The following is a 6605-nucleotide window of genomic DNA, read 5'->3' as shown; positions in this document are numbered from 1 at the left end:
GACTGCACATTAGAATCACCTAGGAAGCTTTTGAAATTACAGATGATTATAATGTGTAGCTGAGGTTGAGAACCACATTTGAAATGAATTTCCTCTGAGTAGAAATCCACAAAATAGGAGTCACTGAGCTGCAGGGGAACACAATCCATTTATCTTTCTTCTTTTATGTATATCTTCTTCATTCTACTCCTTCCCACTGCCCCACCAGGTTTTTGGACGAAGAGCACTATCTTTTTTTTTTTTTGAGACAGAGTCTCGCTTAGTCGCTCAAGCTGGAGTAGTACATTGGCACGATTGCAGCTCACTGCAACCTCCTCCTCCTGGGTTTAAGCTATTCTCCTGCCTCAGCCTCGACAGTAGCTGGGATTACAGGTGTCTGCCATTACGCCTGGCTAAGTTTTGCATTTTTAGTAGAGACGGGGTTTCACCATGTTGGTGGTGGGCCAGGATGGTCTCAAACTCCTGACCTCAAGTAATTGACCCACTTTGGTTTCCCAAAGTGCTGGGATTACAGACGTGAGCCACCGTGCCTGGTCAAATGAAGAGTACTATCCTAATGTGTGCCTCTGTGTATGTGTTCTTTGAAGGCAGAGGAGGGGAGCAATGGGGGAAGAATGAGGAATGAAAGTGTGCTAGAGATGAGTAGACACAATGTTACAATGGCCAACTAGCACAAGCTGAAGGCTCCATCTTCCTACCCAACACTGAGGGATGATTTCAAAGTGAGAGGAAAGTGTGTAAATCTGAAGGACCAAGGATAAAGTAGGGAGACAGAAGGTAGTTGTGTTCTAGGAAGGAAAGGCAGCCTAGAGGAGATCATAGGGCATTAGGGTTTTGGAAAAGAGCAATGAGTAGGTAAAAAAATAGGAAGGTTCTCTGAGGGGAAAACTATCTCCCCTCCCTGGCCACTTAAAGTTACAGGAGTGAATAAGCTGGGGCCTGTGCTTTGCACCCCTATCCCATTGCCAGCCTAAGCAGCCCATACCCCCAGGGGAAAATGAGTTCTCAGGAATAATAAGCAAACATACGAGGAACACGACCACTTTATAAAGGACATAGCAGATGAATAATTTGTTCTAGATGAACAAATTATTGTTGAACCAGACCAAACAAAACTTCAAAATAAACATAATACATTTCTCCCAAGAGATGAAAAAGAAACAGGAATATTCAGTTATAAAGAAGAGCCAAATGAGGCCAGGTGTGGTGGCTCATGCCTGTAATCCCAGTACTTCGGGAGGCTAAGGTGGGAGGATTGCCTGAGGTCAGGAGTTCCAGACCAGCCTGGCCAACATGGTGAAACCTTGTCTCTACTAAAAACACAAAACTTAGCTGGGCATGGTGGTACACGCCTGTAGTCCCAGCTCGTCAGGAGGCTGAGGAAGAAGAATCGCTTGAACTTGGGGGGCAGAGGTTGCAGTGAGCCGAGATTGTGCCACTACACTCCAGCCTGGGTACAGCAAGACTGAGTCTCAAAAAAAAAAAAAAAAAAAAAGAAAGAAAGAAAAATGAGCCAGTTGGAAACCATGAATATGAAAAATATTACAGTAGAGGTAAAATATTAGAAAGCTGGGCTAAATATTGGAAAGAATATAGTTCAAGTATGCTAATGAGCTGGTCAAAGAATTCTCCCAAATGTTGTCAGAAGGAGGAATTTCCTTAAAGTAAGGTTAACAAACATGGTGGTGAAAGAGAAACTCTGAAGATCTATGTGTTACAATACAGGAAATATGGAAAAAATTAAGAGCCAAACTATCTCTGTATCAAAACAGACAGAAAAAGAAGTACCTCACGTAAACATAACATCATGAAATTTGAAAACATCAGAGAACATTTTTTAAGTTTCCAGAGAGAAAGAGAAAAACACATTAAGAAAACAGAATAACATTGTTATAAAATTTTGGAACAGAGACACAGGAAAGAGAAAGATAGTGTAGTAATATTTTCTAGGTGTTGAAAAACAAAAACTTTGAACTTAGACTTTTTTTATCCAGTTAAGCAGTAATTTAAATATGAATTGCTATAAAGATATTTTCAGATAAAGAATGACCCTCAGAAGGCCTTCCATGTAAAGATGAAAGCAGTTTTGTTAGAAGTCTAACAGCAGAGAGATTCCAGGAGGAATTTGCACATTATATGGGAAGGAAAGGTTGTGTAAATAATTTAGTGAAGATTAGCAGAAGCCACAAACAAAGTATATTCATGACATTCCAGAACTATTGATAAGACAGACATTCTTGAAGGTGGAGGCTGGGGAGGGAGAGAATAAGCATGCTAAAGTACTTGTCTTCCTTGAGGGGAAGATGAAGGCATTAAGTTTAAGAAATTGATCTTCAGCACCCAACTGGAAAGGTGGCCAAATAGTAACAACTCAGGTCTGCAGCTCCCAGTGAGATCAATGCAGAAGTTGGGTGATTTCTGCTTTTCCAACTGAGGTACCCGGCTTATCTTATTGGCACTGGTTAGACAGTGGGTGCAGCCCACAAAGGGTGAGCTGAAGCAGGGTGGGGCATTGGCTCATCCAAAACCCAGGAAGCACAAAAGTCAGGGAATTCCCTCCTCTAGCCAAGGGAAGCCATGAGGGACTGTGCCTTGAGGAAGTGTGCACTCCAGCCCAGATGCTATGCTTTTCCCATGGTCTTCACAACCTGTAGACCAGGAGATTACCTTGGGTGCCTATGCCACCAGGGCCCTGGGTTTCAAGCACAAAACTTGGCAGCTGTTTGGGCAGACACCAAGCTAGCTGCAGGAGTCTTTTTTCATACCCCAGTGGCACCTGGAACGCCAGTGAGAGAGAACTGTTCACTCCCCTGAAGCCAGGGAGCCAAGTGGTCTAGCTCAGCAGGTCCCAACCCCACAAAACCCAGCAAGCCGAGATCCACTGGCTTGAAATTCTCGCTGCCAGCACAGCAGTCTGAAGTCGACCTGGGACGCTTGAGCTTGGTGGGAAGAGGAGCGTCCACCATTACTGAGGCTTGAGTAGGTGGCTTTCCCCTCACAGTGTAAACAAAGCTGCCAGGAAGTTTGAACTGGGCAGAGCCCACCATAGCTCAGCAAAGCTGCTGTAGCCAGACTGCCTCTCTAGATTCCTCCTCTCTGAGCAGGACATCCCTGAAAGAAAGGCAGCAGCTTCCAGACGAAGAAACAGACAGAAATCTTTGCTGTTCTGGAGCCTCTGCTGGTGATACCCAGGCAAACAGGGTCTAGAGTAGACCTCCAGCAAACTCCAGCAGACCTGCAGCAGAGGGGCCTGACTGTTAGAAGGAAAACTGACAAACAGAAAGGAATAGCATAAACATCAACAAAAACGAAGTCCACACAGAAACCCCACCAAAGGGTCACCAACATCAAAGACCAAAGATAGATAAATCCACAAAGATAAGGAAAAACCACCACAAAAAGGCTAAAAATTCCAAAAATCAGAATGCCTCTTCTCCTCCAAAGGATCACAACTCCTTGTCAGCAAGGGGACAAAACTGGATGGAGAATGAGTTTGATGAATAGACAAAAGTAGGCTTCAGAAGGTGGGTAATAACAAACTCCTTTGAGCTAAAGGAGCATGCAAGGAAGCTAAGAACCTTGAAAAAAGGTTTGATGAATAGCTAACTATAATAACCGGTTTAGAGAAGAACATAAATGACCTGATGGAGCTGAAAAACATAGCACGAGAACTTCATGAAGCATACGCAAGTATCAACAGTCGAATTGATCAAGTGGGAGAAAGGATATCAGAGATTGAAGATCAACTTAATGAAATAAGGCATTAAGACAAGATTAGAGAAAAAAAGAATGAAAAGAAATGTCTCCAAGAAATATGGGACTATGTTAAAAGACCAAACCTATGTTTGACTGGCATACCTGAAAGTGATGGGGAAAATGCAACCAAACTGGAAAACACTCTTCAGGATAATATCCAGGAGAACTTCCCCAACCTAGCAAAGCAGGCCAACATTCAAATTCAGGAAATACAGAGAACAGCACAAAGATATTCCTCGAGAGGAGCAACCCCAAGACATATAATCATCAGATTCGCCAAGGTTGAAATGAAGGAAAAAATGTTAAGGGCAGCCAGAGAACAAGGTCGCATTACCCACAAAGGAAAGCCCATCAGACTAACAGCAAATCACTCTGCAGAAACCCTACAAGCCAGAAGAGAGTGGGAGCCAACATTCAACATTCTTAAAGAAAAGAATTTTAAACCCAGAATTTCATATCCAGCCAAACTAACTTTCATAAGTGAAGGAGAAATAAAATCCTTTACAGACAAGCAAATGCTAAGAGATTTTGTCACCACCAGACCTGCCTTACAAGAGCTCCTGAAGGAAGCACTAAACATGGAAAGGAAAAACTGGTACCAGCCACTGCAAAAACATACCAAATCTTAAAGACCATCGACACTATGAAGAAACTGCATCAACTAATGGGCAAAATAACCAGCTAGCATAATAATGACAGCACCAAATTCACACATAACAATATCAACCTTAAATATAAATGGGCTAAATGCCCCAATTAAAAGACACAGACTTACAAATTGGATAAAGAGTCAAGACCCATCAGTTTGCTATATTCAGGAGACTCATCTTACATGCAAAGACACACATAGGTTCAAAATAAAGGGATGGAGGAATATTTATGAAGCAAATGGAGAACAAAAAAAAGCAGGAGTTACAATCCTAGTCTCTGATAAAACAGACTTTAAATCAACAAGGATCAAAAAAGACAAAGAGGGGCATTACATAATGGTAAAGGGATCAATGCAACAAGAAGAGCTAACTATCCTAAATATATATGCACCCAATACAGGAGCACCCAGATTCATAAAGCAAGTTCTTAGAGATCTACAAAGAGATGTAGACTTTAACACTCCATTGTCAATATTCGACAGATCAACGAGACAGAAAATTAACAAGGATATTCAGGACTGGAACTCAGCTCTGGACCAAGTGAAACTAATAGACATCTATAGAACTCTCCACCCCAAATCAACAGAATATACTTTCTTCTCAGCACCAGATTGCACTTATTCTAAAATTAACCATATAATTGGAAGTAAAACACTCCTCAGTAAATGCAAAAGAACAGAAATCATAACAAACAGTCTCTCAGACCACAGTGCAATCAAATTAGAACTCAGGATTAAGAAACTCATTCAAAACCACAGAACTACCTGGAAACTGAACAACCTGCTCCTGAATGACTACTGGGTAAATAACGAAATTAAAACAGAAATAAATAAGTTCTTTGAAACCAATGAGAACAAAGACACAATGTACCTGAATCTCTGGGACACAACTAAAGCAGTGTTTAAGGGGAAATTTACAGCAATAAATGCCCACAGGAGAAAAGTGGAAGAATCTAAATTTGACACACTAACATCACAATTAAAAGAACTAGAGAAACAAGAGAAAATAAATTCAAAAGCTAGAAGAAGACAAGAAATAACTAAGATCAGAACAGAACTGAAGGAGATAGAGACACGAAAAAACCTTCAAAAAATCAATGAATCCAAGAGCTGGTTTTTTTTTTTTTTTTTTTTTTTTAAAGATCAGCAAACAGATAGACTACTAGCCAGACTAATAAAGAAGAAAAGACAGAAGAATCAAATAGACACCATAAAAATTGATAAAGGGGATATCACCACTGATTGCACAGAAATACAAACTACCATCAGAGAGTACTATAAACACTTCTATGCAAATAAACTAGAAAATCTAGAAGAAATGGATAAACTCCTAGACACATACACACTCCCAGGAAGAAGTCGAATCCCTGAATAGACCAATAGCAAGTTCTGAAATTAAGGAAGTATTTAATAGCCTACCAACCAAAAAAAGTCCAGGACCAGACAGATTCACAGCCAGATTCTACCAGAGGTACAAAAAGGAGCTGGTACCATTCCTTCCAAAATGATTCCAAACAATAGAAAAAAGGGACTCCTCCCTAACTCATTTCATGAGGCCAGCATCATCCTGATACCAAAACCTGGCAGCAACACAACAACAACAACAACAAAAATTTTAGGCCAAAATCCCTGATGAACATCAATGCAAAAATCCTCAATAAAATAATGGCAAACTGAATCCAGCAGCACATCAAAAAACTCATCCACTATGATCAAGTCAACTTCATCCCTGGGATGCAAGGCTGGTTCAAAACATACACAAATCAATAAATGTAACCCATCATATAAACAGAACCAATGACAAAAACCACATGATTATCTCAATAGATGCAGAAAGGGCCTTTGATAAAATTCAATACCCCTTCATGCTAAAAACTCTCAATAAACTAGGTATTGATGGAATGTATCTCAAAATAATAAGAGCTATTTATAACAAACCCACATCCAATATCATACTGAATGGGCAAAAACTGGAAGCATTCCTTTTGAAAACTGGAACAAGACAAGGATGCCCTCTCTCACCACTCCTATTCAACATAGTATTGGAAGTTCTGGTCAGGGCAATCAGGCAAGAGAAGGAAATAAAGGGTATTTAAATAGCAAGAGAGGAAGTCAAATTGTCTCTGATTGCTGATTACACGACTGTATATTTAGAAAACCCCATCGTCTCAGCCCAAAATCTCCTTAAACTGATAAGCAA

The sequence above is a fragment of the Mandrillus leucophaeus genome, unplaced genomic scaffold (assembly GCF_000951045.1).
Source record: "Mandrillus leucophaeus isolate KB7577 unplaced genomic scaffold, Mleu.le_1.0 Scaffold132, whole genome shotgun sequence".
Taxonomy (NCBI): Eukaryota; Metazoa; Chordata; class Mammalia; order Primates; family Cercopithecidae; genus Mandrillus; species Mandrillus leucophaeus.
The sequence above is the reverse complement of the archived record's forward strand: the minus strand, read 5'-3'. Positions refer to the sequence as shown.